The sequence below is a fragment of the Pleurodeles waltl genome, chromosome 1_2 (genome assembly GCF_031143425.1).
Source record: "Pleurodeles waltl isolate 20211129_DDA chromosome 1_2, aPleWal1.hap1.20221129, whole genome shotgun sequence".
Lineage (NCBI taxonomy): Eukaryota > Metazoa > Chordata > Amphibia > Caudata > Salamandridae > Pleurodeles > Pleurodeles waltl.
In genome coordinates, this window is record NC_090437.1 from 568,908,340 (window position 1) to 568,927,282 (window position 18,943).

Here is an 18,943-nt window from a genome sequence, read left to right on the forward strand (position 1 = left end):
CCCATGCACTCACACACTCAAACACGCACCCCCTTCCCCTTTTCCTCTCGGATAGCACTTACCTTTTCTGTTGCGCTGCTCCGGGAGAGAACGGTCTCCCTGGATGCTGCCCTGCCGCCCTCGCTGCCTCTCCATACACTGCCCCGCCTGTAACTGCTTCATTATAGGCATGGCGGTGTATGGAGTGACGTGGCGGTGAGGGTGGAGCAGAATCTATCCCCGCCACCGACCTCCAGCATGGCGCATGGCGGGCCTCACCACCATCAATGACAGTGAGCCACCATGCATCATTATTTGGCGGGGTGCCGGCCGCAAACACTGACGGTCTTTCAGTGACTGCCAGCACTGTTGGTGGCAGGGCATCCCGTCAAGTACGTTATGAGGGCCTAAGAGTGGAAAGTTTCTCATTTCACCATGGCTCAGGCAATGTAAAATAATTCTTCTACAAAGTACCTAAAATATTACACAATTGGTTTCACACTTCTTCCTGGCAGAATGAATCAAACTTCGAAATAATGCATCTTCCCTTCGCAGTAATACCATAGTGTTTTTGCGTGCACCCAAAACAGTTTTTCAACAGTAGTTATTAACTACATATACCCCCAAGCTAAGCACCAATTTTAATGAGTACAGAATAAACAAATATAGACATTTAAGCTTAAAGACAGAATGCAGGATAGTCCTTGATGTTGCACTGTTGATAATGACAGGTGCATTCTGACAAAATGTTAGATCACATTTGTTAGTTTCATTTCAAGGTGGATCTTTCTGCTTTTTTAAAGAAGAACACAAAAATTATTCTTATTTTTGTGTTCTTCTTTAATTCCAATCATCTTCCTCCTTTGGTGAAGCATGTGGAAATACAGCTGTGGAAAAAATCTAATGTAAGAGATTATAACTAAGATGACGAATGAATAGTAGTGGAAGGAGAAGTTGTACTTCTGTGGTAGCATCATCGAACAGAGACTTGTTTGCCTCACAAACGGAAAAAATGGCATATACTGTGAGAAGTGCAAAATGCTCCTCATCAATGCACAGTGCGTCTGTGGAGCCAGTTCAGGTAAAGGTTTAATTCAAAACGCTCCAGCGAGCACCTCTGTTCAGCCATGCTGACCATTATGGAATACTGTAATGTAACATTCCAAGGTTGCTGGGCTTTGAACAATGAGCATCAGCCTGGTGAAATCATTGACATCCTATCACAGGACATCACATGTATCCCTCCATAATAACACAACAAAAGGTTACATATGTAAATAAATATGACCTATACCTTGCTGGAAAACATGCAACAGAAATCTGGGATACCATCACCAACAATGTTCCGGAGGTCGTCTTCATCACTGAGACCTAGCTAACCCCCCCATCAGCTCCAGACAACGCCACAGCCACCCCTGAAGGAATACAAGATCGCACACCGGGAACGATCCAACAGACACAGTGGTGGCATCGCCATAATATACGAGGGAACCTTGAATGATCCACCACCACCGACGACTCCATCTCCTTCATGGAACACCTCAACTTACAACTTCAAATAAATAGCAAAACCACCTTCAGAGGCACCCTCACTTACAGATCTCCAGGACCCCATCCCGCCTTCTGCAACTCCATCCCCGACTTCATTGGCCCCCTTACCATAGACTTGAATCTTCACATCTTCCAAGGAGACCTCAACTGAAGAACACAAAGAAAACCATCTTAGCCACTCACATCATAGACAGCACCAAAAACAGCAAGGAACTCTTCAACATAGTCAAAGAGTTCACCAACCTCTTGGCGACAGGAAGCAACTTCACTCCCTTGCTAGCTCTCTCATCCTTGCAGACATTTTTCACAACAAAATCAATACCATCTACGAAGACTGCACGCCAAAACCCCGGTGAGGGCAACAGCATTAAGCAGACCGATGTACAACCGCACCAGCTCAACTTGTGGAACATCCTATCAGAGAAGGAAATAGCATCTATCATGAGATTAATCCACTCCAGAGCCCCAGCAGACCCTCGATTGATTCAACCTCGGCAATCAACCTATCAGTAAAGAACTCACCACGGTCCTCATGTCCTCAATCACCACAGCCCACTTACCCCAGAAATGGAAGCACTCCAATATGAAGCCACTGCAGGAGAAACCTTCTTCAGATTCAAAGGAACCTAAGAACTACCGACCTATCACCTTCTTTCCTTTCCCAGACAAGGTTACAGAGAAAGCCATCAATATCCAGCTCACCAGATACTTGGAGAACCACAACCTTCTGGATCCCTCCCTATCAGGCTTCAGAGCAAACCACAGCACAGGTCAACCCTAATCCGGCCATGGCCAACATCAAAATGCTATTGGGCCGTGGAGAAATGGCAGCCCTCACCCTCCTTGACCTCTCAGCAGCCTTCAGCACCGTATCCCACCACACACTGTAAAACACAGTCCACCAGATCAGCATTCAAGGAGCAGCCCTCGAGTGGACTTCATCCTACCTCACATGTACAACACAAAAGGTAATCCTCCCGCCCTACTCCTCGCTCCCCAAGAATATCACATGTGGTGTACCCCAAGGTTCATCCTTCAGCCCAACCCTCATCAACATATACATGACACCCGTGACAATCATCATTAAGAGCCACGGACTCAATATAATCTCCAACGCAGACGACACCCAACTCATCCTCTCCCTGACCAACGACCACCAAGAACAAGTTCCAAAGATGCATGAAAGACGTGGCTGCCTGGATGAACACCAACTGTTTGAAACTCAACTCATATAAGACAGAAGTGCTCATCTTCAGGAAAGGCAAGGACACCCTCTGGAACAACGAATGATGGCCACCTGAGCTGGGTCCAACCCCCAAACCCACCTAACAAACCCGAAACCTTGGCACCATCCTCTACAGCCAGCTCTCCAAGAAGAATCAGGTCAACGCCATCTCCTCCCCTTGCTTCCTCATCCTCTGAATGTTCAGGAAGATCTTCAGAGCTACCATCCAACTCACTCCAGATTATCCAGAACACTGCAGCCAGACTCATCCTTGATCTCCCTAGATGTACTCACATCACCCTTTACCTCAGGAAACTCCACTGGCTACCAATCGTGAAGAGATGCCAGTTCAAGTTTCTCACCCACATTTACAAGGCACTACACAACGAAGGACTGGTGTACTTCAACACTCTAGTGAATTTTCACCAACCTACCATGAAACTGCACTCTGATTCCCCCACCCCAGCAGCCAAATGTCACATCCACCGGGCGAATAGCAGAGGCCGCTCGTTCTCCCACCTGGAGTCTAAGACCTGGAACAACTCCCACTGCACCTCAGAGCCTTCCAATCGCTCCAGCAGTTCAGGAGGGACGTCAAGACTTGAATGTTCAACCAAAAGAAGAACTGCCAGTTTGTCCCCCAGTGCCTCGGGACCCACACAGGTGATGCAGCTGCGCTCTACAAATTCAATTGATTGATTGATTGATTGATACACATTAATGAAAGACAAATTATCGTTAGCTTCACAAGAGTAGAAAGATTAGAAAACTATAAACTTAAGTAAGATATAACAAGAGTAGCAAGAGTCAAAAGAACATAAAGGGCAAGATATTCACTGACAAATTATTTGAGATAAGCAGAAGCAGTGTGAATTCTATTCTTCCTGCCCCCACCAAAATTCCTTTTCCCATCCCTAAAGAAATCCCTTTCCTGCCGCCTATCTATGTTATTCAACAAGACGTCAGTCTCTTATTCACCTATTATGTTTTTTGGAGCATCTTTCACTTTCACTACTCAGTTCAGACTACATACTCTTGCATCATCAGTATTGATGGCGTTCTTAAAAAGTTTAACTACTTTGGGTACCTTTATGAATTTGGACCATTAAGTGCATCCAGATAGAGCTCTAATTTTCAATTTTTATCACATTGTCTTTTTACTCTTTTAGTTCTGTTAAAATATTCCTTTCTTTTCTTTTGCACACAGAGTTCTTTCCCAGGCCACTCTCCCAAACCTTTGAATTTAATTCCTTCACCCCTCTTCATTCATCAAGGATTCAGCAATTTGCTTGGAAAACGATCCTTAAAATGTTCAAAAGGTGACTTCCCCGTGGAGGAATCGGGAGACATGCGATAAGCTCTGATTCCTTCTTATCAATCTTTTCTCCAATCTATATTATAAGCTTTGGCTAATTGAATGCTCTACTTCAACCTCTTGATAGCCCCATTAGTTTTTGAATGATATACTGAACATTGTTGATGTTTTAATGCCAACATTTTTAAATAGTCTTCAAATTCTGCCCCAAAACAGTGCAAACAATTATTAAATGAGGTGTACAATGCTCTCCCTTCAGTGGACCTACTTTGTCTATGGCCACTTCACCCCAAAGATGACCAGGATGTTTTCTGCACATAGAAACACAAACTTTTCCTACACATAGATGATCAATGGCACATGCCTTGTGACCAATATACCATCACTATTATTACATTGACCAGAATTCCTCACACATCTTTCAACTTCAATGTCAATAGCTGGATTTTAAACTTTCCTTGGTTTTAACAATGCTGTGGTGACCCTCATAAACTAATGATATCAGTCTGTCCCTGAGGCCTCCTAGTGCAATACGTTTAGTACCACACAAAAGAATGCCATCCTCCACTGCCAATTTGTCCTTAATCGTGGACCAGGGTCTTGACAGTGAATTGACTTTTCCACACTTTTTTGCCTCAGTGACTTAACATAAAACACCATCTTTTCTTAACTCAGCTTTCCATTTGCTGTCTGTCACAGCACCAGCAGTTACCTCACATGCACTTACTGTTTCCTCAAACTTATCATTCATAATTTCTTCAGCCTCCTCATTATTGTTGTTTACTAGATGTGAGAGACAGTTAGCTGAACAATCTTTGACCTCAGGGATATACTCATCTGTGAAAGTAAAATCTTGAAGGGAAATTATCCATCTATACATTCAGAATGATTTTTAATATTGTCCCTTTTTTATAAAGACCTCTTTCAAAGGTTTGTGGTCAAAGTGAACCCGAAAGTAAGTCCCCAACACAAAATGTTTAAAATTCTTTCAAGGTTCAATATATGGCTAATGCCTGCCTCTCAATTACTGAGTAATTGTTCTCAGACCCCTTCAAACAAATTGAACTGTCTTTTCTTGTTTTGCTCCTGCAACATTTTGCATGATGACCTCTCTTCCCACACTTATTACAGATAAAATGCAATGCAGGACACTCACATTGGCACAGCTGAACATTTTTCCTCAACTCTTTGCTTTAATTTCTTTCACCATGCATACTGACTCTTCAACCTTCTCATGTATAACACCTTGCTTGGATGAACTACTCAATTCCTTTGCACAACTCAACATGTGTTCCACTCTTTTGACTGAGTTTATCAGTTCTTCCAGAAGAAGTAAATCCTTGAGCCATAACTCCGCTATGGTCTGATTTCTGATTCTTTCATTCGCGGCCCCACCAAATTTACATTATTGTGCTACATTTTTGCAGGAAATGCTGATCTCACTTCAAATTTCAAATTAATTCAAATTTTGCTCCTCTTTTCAACACTCAAATCAGGTAAGCGTTTTCAAATTTCTTGTACTTCACCCGCCACCCCCCCAAGCAGTGCAATAGAAGAGAGTATTGTCTTTCATCACTCAAGTTTGTTTCACAGACTCTTGCATAGGTCCTAAAAATATTTTTTCACTTATTCCACAATCTGCATGTTTCTTCACCTGCCATGATATAAACATTTACTGGGAATTGAAGTTTGCACTCTAATTACTTACAAATAAAAATAAATGTTCCAAATGCATACCACAGTTATACAACTAAATATTAATACTCTAAATTATAAGGTATGCCCATCACTGTGGTGTAGACAAAATCCCAGTAATACCGGCTGTTGTAAGTGTGCCTATCACTGCTATATAGGCATGTTTCAATATGTCCTCCATCATTTAATAAATCATACTTCCAGGTGGAACGCTTTGCCTCTTGTCACTTAAAGTTACCCCAAACTTCCAAAACTGCCACATCCATTCTTGTTAAACAATGAGAGAGAAAAGAAAAACAGAAAAATATGCAAAGACTTTGTAAAGTCAAATAGTTAACCTTTTCCAAGATGGCTGTCTATACATTTGGTACATTTTCGATTGGTAGTAGAGCTTGCTCCAATAGCTGCACCTGCTCTAAGATGGCTGTCCATGCATTTGTTATATTTTCTATGGGCAGTAGAGCTTGTCCCAATAACTGAGCATGTTCCAAGATGGCTGCCCATACATTTGTTTTGTTTCTATGGGCAGTAGAGCTTTTCTCCATGGGTAAGCCTGATCCAAGATGGCTGTGCTTCGATTTCAGATTATTTCTAAAGGATGTAGCTGTAGTCACTACATTCAGCCAGTGTAAAATGTTCCTTGTGAATGCACAAGATGTCTGTAGAGCCAGTTCAAGTAAGAACTTTATTCTTCTGAGGTTGCTGGGCTTTGAACAATGAGCACTAGCCAGGTGACATCATTGACATCATGTCACAGGACATCCCAAGTAGTTCACCAGTGACAATTGATAGAAAATCTTTCGTAAGAATAGAATAAATTATATTATTAACCTGTATGAACGATTTTGTAGGCCTTAACACTGCATTTTAAACGTGACTTTGCACTTGAAGCTTGCACAACAACATGTACTTGTCTGAACTGCTGACAAGGACAAATTCGTATTTCTTTCTTTCCTTCTTCATTCCTCTTTGATAGTTTTGACCTGTGTCATGGTCACAATTATAACATTTCATGACACAAATGTCCATGGTATCAGGTAAATTAATAGAGAAAGTGTTAAAGCTTTGTTTCTGGACCATTTAACCAATGAAAATAATTACTGCATTGTTAGACTAATCTTAAAAATCTGTTCCTCAATGAATAAGCTCTTTCAGAACAGCATATGAGAACAGAAGTGAGATAATCTCAATTTTATACCATACTTACTTTGACAGTTTTTGCTTTATGTACATCAATTGGTGAGAATAAACCAGCATGTTTCACACTTTTTTAGCTAATAGATAAATGTATTGTGTGTTTAGAATGTTCATTGTTGAAACTTGCAAAATCGACGGAGGATTTACTGTTCACATGATGATCTCAGGCTCTGATTGGACAGAGTTGAAGATTAGCTACCCAAGTTTTATAATTTGCTGCAGTATACAATGTTGTAAAAGTTTGTTTTTAGACTAGATAGCAAACACACATTCTTTTGACTCCTTCCACTGACCCTTTCGTTTGACAGACAGCAGTTGCAGACTGGAGAAAAGGCTTCTGAGAGCTCTCTGAAACTAACACATTTTGTCTTATTCTATTTACTGATGTGTCTTGGATTCATTCTGAGGCCATCTTTATTCTGTCTAAGCTTATTGCTGAGAGATTGTACTGAAATTCTCAGTCTCTTTCCTATGAGATACTCTATTGGAAAAGTACATGCTTTCACATCTGAGACAAGAGCTCTTTATGGGTTCCACTGAACTTTAATTTCCCCAAAACTAGATTAGATTAGGGACTAGAGTTTCATGGAACACCCTATATGTTTTGCTCCGTAATTTTATTGAGAATAATGATCTGCTAATAAAGAAATTGATGAAATAATGATTTAATAAAAATTTGAAAATAGAACCCAAACTCTTGTTTTGACTCTAATTAAACTGAACTGAATGTTCTTGATTTATGAATGTGCAGTTCTTAATCCCATTTACAATCTGCCTCAAATACTTTGCCTCTAGGACTTAATGAAAGTGCAGGACCCTCATATTTCTGAAGGCTCCCAATAGTCCTCAGTGACTGTGTTAAAATCGCAGTTTCACCAAAGTTGCTAGCAGCGTTATTGTTAGGAAATACAAAATAACTGTAAAAAAAAAAAGGTGCCCTGAAATAAGATAAATGCCCATTACCGAAATCCCGAGTTCAAAGACAGACGGAGTGCCATTCCTGAAGCGGTTACCGGTTGCAGTTGCAGACTGCTGATTTGTTTTTTCTTTGGGTGTGAGTATCAATAAGGTTAAACGTACCATATGTTATGATTATTGTGATTTGTGATTAAACATTTTGTTGTGATTTATGGAATTTTAGGTATGTTAACATTGTATTGCTGATGCTTATGCTTTTTTGCCAAAGAAGAAGATAGACTTATCAGAATAAGAAATAGTCCAAGATCCCAGGATAGATAAATAAGTGCTGATTTATGATTTATTTGTCTGCTAATGATTTGAAGTGCCAGTTGTGAGATATCATTGACTTAACAATTGAGATAGGGATAGTAATACATCTGCTGAAGTTGTACTTAAATTGATCAGTGTTGGTAAAGCCTGATGCGCTAAGGTGACACTACATTGATTAAGTGATTTTTCCGCAGGTCAAGATTTCATCGTTGTGTGTGAAAAATTCCTTTTGATTGAAAAGTCGGAAGGTGTGAAAACTTTAAAGTTCTGGCTGTTGAATTGTTCTGTGATTTCTTTAGAAGAAGAAGAAGACAATGATTGTTATTCTATGGTACCTAGGGTTTTAGAATTGAAGCTTTGCGCATGCACAAAGAAATTGTAAAGGAGGGTGACCCGTTGCAAGGAGCAATTTGTTACGTCATATTTTGCTGGTGTCGTTCTGGGTTGGTGTAAACGCTGTGCTGAGATTGGCTGCGCTACATAGATAGCAATTGTGGTGTTGGTTAGTTAGTTTGCAGAACCACATGGGTATTGAAAGAAAGGATTACTGAATATTGACATTGCGGAACTAAATCAAAATGCTGAAGGAAGACTATTTCATTTCATTGTGATTTATTGATTTTTAATTCTGGAATCATGAAAATTGTCAAAGCTATTGGAAATCTAATAAGAGGTGATGTAACTATTGCAGTTAGGGAGGGTAAAGAGGCACCCTCTGAAGGTACGCCAGCATATCATATGAGGAATAAGGAACTGTTACATTTATGTGCATGGATTTGTCAATGGTGCAAGATTACTTAGAAAGAGGCATGATTTAGTTTTTCAAGTTGAGGTACATTTAATTTAAGAATTATTGACAGATTGCAAGAAATACTTTATGACATGAAGCCCCCTCCTAGACCTACCCAGTTTGAAGTACTAAGTGCTTGGGAGAACATGACTCACACTAGAGAGAAAGAGGGAGATACTAAAGATGATTGAAAAGTACTATGAGAAATTATACAGATGCAGTATGGGATCAGCAACAAGAAAGGTGGTGACAAAATATAACAGAAGGAACAAGATTATACGCTGTAATAACAAATGAAAAAAATTAACAATCTGAAAAATACAAGAAGCCCAAAAGGGAAAAAAAAGATTAAAGAACAGAAAGAGATGAAGTATGAATCAAAATAAGACACCAATACTGATTCGGGAGATGATATTTTAGACAAATTATTGGCTTCATGTCCACCGGTTTATGAGAGCTGCTCATATGAGAATTTACCTTAAAAACCAAAAGACAAGAGGTGTCCGGAAAAACAGCAACAAGATGTTTAATTAAACCTCATGGGTGGGAGAGCAGTTACAGTACGGGGGTCTGAGGACTGTCTCTTGTTGTACATCAGTTTGAAGCAGGTTTTAATACATTTCCCTGAGTGTCTTAAAACCATAAAAAACATTCTTTCTTTGATAGAAAATGTGAATAGTTGTCATGGAGTCATAAATACACTTCCAGATAGTGAACACAGCTGCCTGACCATGTACCTACATGCTGGGGTCGACAGAGAGTTCACAACTGGGGAATCTAATAATGGTGGTGTGACTTTGCTCGTTTATATAAATGTATCACTGTGGGCATCAATTGATTCATTAATAACATTCCCCCCTCTAGTTAAATTTTCAACTACACCATCAAAACCACACATCATGACAGTCACATTGTCAGTACCTTGCTGTCCCACTTCCCTCATTACTTGCACTCAATTTGGGGACAGCTTTTTTACAGCAGGAAATCCCCACTTCAAGGAAACCAGACAACAACAGTAACATGGTGAAAATGGGCAACAATGACATTCACAGACCAGTTAGCCACCAGGAGAACCAGTTTGTGAACCACTCTTGTTCAGGGGCACCTCCCTCTTGGCATATGTCTTTCTGCAGTCTGTGCAATGCTTGAATGGTAAGAGTCAGAGTCTCATTGTCCATATCATTGCCAGGTACAAAAGTGCAGCAAGATGCACCCATTTTTTTGCGCTCACCCTATCCACCATTGAGGTTCATCAAGTCCAACACATACCGATGCTGCATCACAACGAGGAAGATGGTTCCCAGTTCTTCCTTGATTGCATTCAGGCAGAGTTCAGTACTGTTCATTATTTTGAGCATTTTCCACCGGGTTATTTTCAGCCAGGGGGCATTTGCTTTTGTCTGTAAGGAGAAGAAGGGTATAGACCTTTCCTCTGATACTTGGGCATTGGTGAACAGTCTAAATTCCTTGGGAATGCCCTTGTACTGATCCCAGTCAAAATAATCAGCAGTTCTTTTCCTTCAAGCCTGATGCAACAGTTTTAGTTTTCTTCCTCAGCGGGTGCTGCTACAGGTCAGACAGATCTTTTCCAGGGTTTACCAGAGTTGGGGTGTGTATGCTGATGAGGGACAGATCTCATGGCATCCAGGGCTGAGCTGGGAGTAAGCAAACTCACCGCAATGCCAATAGGTGTCCCTCATCGTGGAGGTGCCCCATTGCATGTCTGGAATGTACAGTATTGTGCCGCAGTTTTCATTTGTGCCCAGCAGAATGGTTCCTTTACCTTTGAAGCATAAGAAATACAGTGTGAGTTTCTGTACAATTAGAGGTGCCCCTTCCTTCCCTTCTATCCATGTGTACCCATCTATTTCAGTGTCCCAGATCTCCTGACACAGGGTATCTATGCTGTTATTCAAACCATCCTTACTAGACCGATTTCCCTTCATATCATCAAAATAGATGGCCCTGCACTGAAACTCCATGTCTGCAATCCATAATGAAGACAGCTCCAGACATGCTAAGGGCCACCCTGGGACCACAGATGGAAGCAGGAGATTATGGGGGTCATTCTGACCCTGGCGGTAAAGGGCACTTACCGCCGGTCAGAAGACCGCCATCATCCCGCCGCGGCCGCGGTAAACCGCCACGGTCATTCTGACCCACAACTGCCAAACAGCCAAAAACCCCACATCCACTGAAGCCCGCCTCATCAGCGGTCAGCGATAACCTGGAGATGACCAAACCTCCACCGTCACGCCAACACAAACACGCCTATGCCATTACAACCCACGAATCCACGCGGCGGTCTTTCAACCGCGGTATTCCATTGGCGGTACACACCGCCGCGCTCAAAATACCCACACCTTTACAAAATACAGCCACATTGGACAATTCCAAATACACACACCTGATACACATACAAACACCACTCCCACACACCCATCACCATATAAAACACACACCCACATCACCCACAAACCCCCACAAAGCGGAATTCAGAGACACAGCGCAATACACAGAGAGAGAGCACAGGGAACGCAAACCACAACACACACAGGAACCCAACATCATCACCCACACCACATCTACGCACAAAACACCACACACCACTACACTCATCACCACAAACACCACCCCACACCTCATCCACACCACCCCATGGCACCCCAAAGACACCCCAGGTTCTCGGACCAAGAACTTAGGGTCATGGTGGAGGAAATAATCAGGGTAGAGCCCCAGCTCTTCGGCACACAGGTGCAGCACACCACAATAGCCAGGAAGGCGGAGCTATGGCAAAGGATCGTCAACAGGGTCAACGCTGTGGGACAGCATCCCAGAAATCGGGAAGACATCCGAAAGTGCTGGAACGACCTACGGGGGAAGGTGCGGTCGATGGTGTCAAGATACAACATCGCTGTGCAGAAGACTGGCGGCGGACCCCCACCCACTCCACCCGAATTCACAGCATGGGAGCAAGAGGTCTTGAACATCCTGCATCCTGAGGGCCTCGCTGGAGTAGGCGGAGGAATGGACTCTGGTAAGTCGAATCTCAACTACTTCACCCCCCCAACCACCAGCATGCCAACCCACACCCACACCCCCACCCTCACCCCTAACCCCCCGGCACACACAAAATCAATAACCATATTCTTTTACCCCTGCGTCATTGCGCAAGCGTGGCCAGGAGGGTCCAGATTTGTCCATCCCACCCCCAGAACAGGCCCCCAGTGATGACAGCAGCTCTGTCGACCTAGAACCTGATGACCAGCCCGGACCATCGGGGACCTCTGGACAGTCGGTTACCCACAGTCAGCCCCAGGCCACAGCAGACCTACCCCCTTCAGGAAACACCAGCACAGCACCCACCCAGCGGGCCCATGCTTCTGTCTCCAGGACAGGTCAAGCAGCGGTGTGTCTACCAGTACAGGGCACCCAGGGTAACCCACAACCCCAACAACAACAGGGACCTGGGGGCACTGGTAGTGGGCACACCGTCCAGGGGACAGAGGCCCAGGAACAAAGAGGAACTGGGAGGGATGCTGTGCGACAGAGGGAGGACAGGCCTAGGGAACCCACTGTCCAAGAGGCCCTCACCACCATCATGGGAGCGTACCACCACTCCCAAGAGACGATGGCGACGGTCCTGGCCAGGTTCCAGGAGATCAAGGCCATGCAGGAGGGCCAGTACATGGGGTTCCGGGAAGAACTGCGCAGCATCAGTTCCGCAATGGGTACAATCGTGGTGGCACTCAACCAGATTGTCACCACATTGCGGGACCATGTGGCCCCCAAAGGGCCCCTGCCACTAGCATGGAGGAAGAACAGTCCACCACCTCCGCCGGCGCTAGTGGTCAGGAGGCCCCGACACAACAGCAACGGCCCTCCCGGACCCCACCCCCTGCACAACAAGAACCACCCCGCAAGAAAGGCCTGAGATCGAGGAAGAAGACAGAGTAGGATGTCAAGACCCCCGCCATGCACGGAAACCCCCGGATGTCATCCCACTGTCCCACTTGTTCACCCTGTCCAACCTTGAACTGCCCCTGCTCCACCTTCCACAGGCATATGGACAATGGACCTGTAGGAACGACAGTCTGGACACTGCAATGGACATGCCTCCACCATCACCCTGTTTGAACCATACACCTATTTTAAATCTTCAATAAACACAATTATTGCACATTAACCAACTGGATTCTGCTATCTATTTATTTAAACCAAATGTATTCGATATAACCAACAAAACATTTCTAGTTACATTGTGATGACAACATACCAGTGTCACACAGCGGTAGTCCATGGGGAAAAAAACCAGAGGGCACTCCGTGGGGATCAGATCACTGAAATGGGAAGTGATATACACAACTAAGTTACCATACATTGGGGTGAAAGGTCAGACAGTAGAGAGCCACTACAGTTACAGATATAATACAATGCTGGAGTAGATTGTTACCTGTGTGTCACTGGAAATACTGCAGTATCACTCTGTCCCTGTTGTCTGTGTTGTCCTCTTCGTCTTCCTCCTCTTCACTCTCCGCAGGCTCCACAGCGGCAACAACACCACCATCTGGACCATCCTCCTGCAGGAAAGGCACCTGGCGTCGCAAAGCCAGGTTGTGAAGCATGCAGCAGGCCACGATGATATGACACACCTTCCTTGGTGAGTACATTAGGGATCCACCAGTCATATGCAGGCACCTAAACCTGGCCTTCAGGAGGCCGAAGGTCCGCTCAATCACCCTCCTAGTCCGCCCATGGGCCTCATTGTACCGTTCCTCTGCCCTGGTCCTGGGATTCCTGACTGGGGTCAATAGCCAAGGCAGGTTTGGGTAACCAGAGTCACCAATTAGCCACACACGGTGTCTCTGTAGCAGTTCCATCACATAAGGGATGCTGCTATTTCGCATGATGTACGCGTCATGCACTGACCCTGGGAACTTGGCATTTAAATGGGCGATGTACTGGTCAGCCAAACAGACCACCTGGACATTCATCGAATGATAATTTTTACGGTTCCTGTACACCTGCTCATCGTCTTTTGGGGGAACCAAAGCCACATGGGTACCATCAATGGCACCAATGATATTCGGAATGTGTCCAAGGGCATAGAAATCACCCTTCACTGTAGGCAAGTCACCCACCTCAGGGAAAATGATGTAGCTCTGCATGTATTTCATCAGGGCAGACAACACTCTGGACAACACCTTTGAAAACGTAGGCTGAGACATCCCAGATGAAATTGCCACGGTAGTTTGAAATGATCCACTTGCCAAAAAATGCAGTACTGACAGCACCTGCACTAGAGGCGGAATCCCTGTGGGTTGGCGGATGGGTGACATCAGGTCTGGCTCCAGCTGGGCACACAGTTCCTGTATAGTGGCACGGTTGAGTCTGTAGGTGAGTATGACGTGTCTTTCTTCCATTGTCGACAGGTCCACCAGCGGTCTGTACACGGGAAGATTCCTCCGTCTCCTCGCAAGTCCCAGCGGACGATGCCTAGGAAGGACAACATGGAGCACAGAGTCAAGCAACCCACAGGTAAGTGCCCACAGCATGCCCAGTACACGTATCTCTCGGGATTGAATGGCTAGTATGATTGTCGGTGCAAGGCCTAGCCATGTGTGACGCAGTAGGAATGAAGCCATGTGGGCCCTTGAAATGGCGGCTGCCTGACCTGTGAAGTGTGACAATGTGAAGTGAGGTCATTGCGCAAGCGTGGCACACCGTGGCGGTAGGCGGTCGCAGTCCGCGGCGCAAAGCCTCATTGGACAACATTGAACCCTATGGGTTTCAGGAGCCAATGGCGGTGAGCGCCGGCCGCCGCGGTACGCACCGCCGCGGCACGCACCGCCGCGTCCGTAACCGCCATTTTCTCTCTGCTTGACCACACGAGACCTGAGCATCCACAGGAGAGGACCTATACTGCAAGTGCTGCTGTGACCTCGGTCTGGAAGTGACAATGGCTGCTGCGACTGGGGAAAGGGCCCCCGCCTTCAGTTCCGAGGAGTTGGAGAAGCTCGTGGACGGGGTCCTCCCCCAGTTTGCGCTACTCTACGGGCCTCCAGACCAACAGGTGAGTACACGGGGGGCAATACATAGTGCCCAATGCCTGGCCTGAGTGGGGAGGATGTACGATGGAGGTGAGGGCAGCGAATGACGAATGCATGGCACGACAGATGAGAGCATGTGCCACATGGCAAGGTTGGGGAGGGGGGGCCACTCACATCGAGCATGCAGAAAAGTGATGATGTTTCTCTTCCCCCCCTGTACATGTCACATAGGTCAGCGCCCATCAGAAGATTGACATTTGGCGTGCCATCGCCAAGGACGTCCGGGCCCTGGGGGTCCACACCAGAAGGGGCACCCACTGCCGCAAGAGGTGGGAGGACATCCGCCGCGGGAGCAGGAAGACCGCGGAGGCTCTGCTGGGGATGGCCTCCCAACCTAGGAGGGGTGCCAGTCGCACCTTGACCCCCCTGATGTCCCGGATCCTGGCGGTGGCCTACCCCGATTTAGATGGGCGCTTGAGGACATCACAGCAGACACAAGGGGGTGAGTACCAGCACATTCAGCTATTTTGCGCACAGTGGAGGTGCCTGGGTGGGGGAGGAGGGCTGTGGGTATCCCTAGGCCAAAGCGATTTCTGTATGATAGGCCCATCCGTGAAGTATGGTCCTGTGCCCCCGCCCCCCACCTCTGTAGGGTGCCTAGTAACGCGATTCATGGACCAGTGTATACTGTGTGGGCAGTTGTCGCCCATAGGCTTGTAGGGCATGTCCCATTGAATGAGTAGTGTACCCCAAGTGCGCAGCATAGTGCAGGGGGCTTCTGTGTCTGTCCTCTCCGCCAACGGTGTCCCCAATGCATGCACTCAACTTGTCTTTATGTTTTCCACCCCCCCCAATTTTCTTTGTTTTTCTGTGAATGTGTGCATTAGCATCATCAGGCGGAGGAGAAGTGGCATCGGTGCAAGAGGGAGCTGCATCTCACATGGCCCCGGAGGGCCATGCAACGGACTCCGACATGACCAGTGAGACGGAGGGCGAGGGGGGCTCCACCACGGGGACCCGTGGAGACGGCAGCGACACCGACACGTCCTCGGAAGGGAGCTCCCTTGCGGTGGCGGCAACATCCGTGCCCACCGCAGAAACAGGTACAGCCGCCACCCAGCGCACCAGCTCCGCCCTCCCAGCAGCCCCTCGGCCCTCGGCCCGTGCCCGCAAGGCCAGGAAGCTGGCCATCTCCTTCGCCCCAGGCACCTCAGGCCCTGCCCCAGTCACCCCTGCTGCCCTCAGTGAGGAGGTCATTGACCTCCTGAGGACCATCATTGTTGGGCAGTCTACCCTTTTGAATGCCATCCAGGGTGTGGAGAGGGAGGTGCATCAAAGCAATGCATACCTGGAGGGCCTTCATTCGGGTCAGGCTACCCATCGACGATCGTTCAACGCTCTGGCCTCAGCACTGACGGCAGCGATTGTCCCTGTCTCCAGCCTCCCTCTTCTGACTCCCTCCACCCAGTCCCACTCCCCTGTTCCTCTGCCTATCCCATCCACACCTATAGACCAGCCTGCACACACCTCAACACCCAAGGGCAGCTCATCCAGACATAAGCACCACAGGACACACATGCATTCACCCAAGCAACATCCAGATGCAGACATGCCAACAGCCACTACCTCCTCTGTGTCCCCCACCTCCTCGTCTCCTTCCTCCCTCCCTGTGACGTCTCCACACACACCTGCAAGCACACAACCATCAGCCATTGCACCCATCACCAGCACACCCTCCACACCAGTCCGCACACGTGCAGTCACCACCCCCACTGCCATGTACACGTCCCCTGTGTCCTCTCCCAGTGTGTCTGTCACTCCCGCTTCCCAACCACACAAACTCAGGCAGGCACCCAAACAACATCCATCTACCTCACGTCAGCCTCCTTCCCAAGCACCTGCACCCAAAGACAGCACACTTGACTCTCCTACAACCACATCCTCTTCCTCCACTCCCATACCCACTCCAGCCACCCTTCCCATGGCTCCAAAGAAAATTTTCCTCTCTAAAGTGGACCTCTTTTCCTCACCTGACCCACCCCCTCCATCCCGTAAGAGTTCCACAAACACCTCAGCCACCACCAGCCCAGCAACTCCAAAGAACGTCGTGCCTGGTTTTTGGAGTCCGCCCTTTCCTTGGGCTGGGACATCGTCCAGCAGCAAAGGCACAGCCAGCCCCCCCCCTGGGAAGAGGACCAAGAAACTGAAGGGCAGGCACAACAGGCCTGATACGCCTGCCCCCAAAGAGGGTAGCCTTGCACCGTCACCTGCCACATCGGGTAAGGGAGCCAAGGGCCACGGACAGTCTGCCAAGGAGGGCAAGGGCAGCAAGGAGCAAAAGGCAGGGAGCAGCCGACCTGGCCATGAGGGCCCCACCAGCCCCATTCCGGGGGTATCGAAGGAGAGCCAGGGCCCCAGGACTCCATCACAGGAGGGCCCCGCAACGGAAAGGTCCGATGCAGAGTGAGCGGCAAATATTGGCCAGGTGTGGTTCACTGGAAACACAAGACAGGCACCGCTGAACAGGGCCCCGCCGTGAGGAGCACCGCTGAACAGGGCCCCGCCGTGAGGAGCACCGCTGAACAGGGCCCTGCCGTGAGGAGCACCACTGAACAGGGCCCCGCCGTGAGGAGCACCGCTGAACAGGGCCCCGCCGTGAGGAGCACTGCTGAACAGGGCCCTTCATGTCAAGCACCGCTCCGCTGGGCCCTTCATCTCAAGCACCGCTCCGCTGGGCCCTTCCTGTCAAGCACCGCTCCGCTGGGCCCTTCATCTCAAGCACCGCTCCGCTGGGCCCTTCATCTCAAGCACCGCTCCTCTGGGCCCTTCCTGTCAAGCACGCTCCGCTGGGCCCTTCCTGTCAAGCACCGCTCCGCTGGGCCCTTCATCTCAAGCACCGCTCCGCTGGGCCCTTCATCTCAAGCACCGCTCCGCTGGGCCCTTCCTGTCAAGCACCGCTCCGCTGGGGCCTTCATCTCAAGCACCGCTCCGCTGGGCCCTTCCTGTCAAGCACCGCTCCGCTGGGCCCTTCATCTCAAGCACCGCTCCGCTGGGCCCTTCCTGTCAAGCACCGCTCTGCTGGGCCCTTCCTGTCAAGCACCGCTCCGCTGGGCCCTTCATCTCAAGCACCGCTCCGCTGGGCCCTTCCTGTCAAGCACCGCTCCGCTGGGCCCTTCCTGTCAAGCACCGCTCCGCTGGGCCCTTCCTGTCGAGCACCGCTGGCCCATTGGCAGTCCCGGTTCTGTGTCGGGCAGGCCTTCACAACGCACTCTGCCCACCATGCCTCCTCCATGACCAGTGGTCTCTGTTATCCACCTGATGGACTGTGGCTTTGCACTCCCCAGGATGCCACAGTGGGCAATCCACCCACTGTAGAGACTTGTGAGACTGTGGCTTTGCACTCCCCAGGATGGCACAGTGGGCAACCCACCCACTGTAGAGACTTGTGAGACTGTGGCTTTGCACTCCCCAGGATGGCACAGTGGGCAATCCACCCACTGTAGAGATTTGTGAGACTGTGGCTTTGCACTCCCCAGGATGGCACAGTGGGCATGGAGGCCCTTCGTGGATCTGGCGTCGTGGACTCATGTGGCTGAGGTGCCCCCCCTCCCCTTCCCCCTGAGGTGCCTGTCTTTTTATTTTAGTGATGCCCCAGCAGTGTTCTCTCCAATGGACTGGATCTCGTGTGTGGGCTTTGCCCATGTGTTGCTGCACATTGGCCTACGGACCTTTGGACTTTGATTGACTTTGCCGGACTTTTGCTGCTTGTATGGATAGGGTTCTAGATGTGTATTCATTCTTCATATATTGCTAAGGTCGCTATACTTTATTGTTGCAATAATATGGTTCTACTTTTACATGCATTGGCTTTTGTCTTTGTATTTGGGGGGGGGTTGGGGGTGTCACTCTGA

The 18,943-nt window shown here is 47.8% G+C and overlaps 1 pseudogene; it reads right to left on the reverse strand.

The window, feature by feature from the left end:
- Positions 1-776: 776 nt before the first annotated feature.
- Positions 777-18,943, reverse strand: part of LOC138254832 (very-long-chain (3R)-3-hydroxyacyl-CoA dehydratase 2-like) — an 85,849-nt pseudogene continuing 67,682 nt past the window's right edge.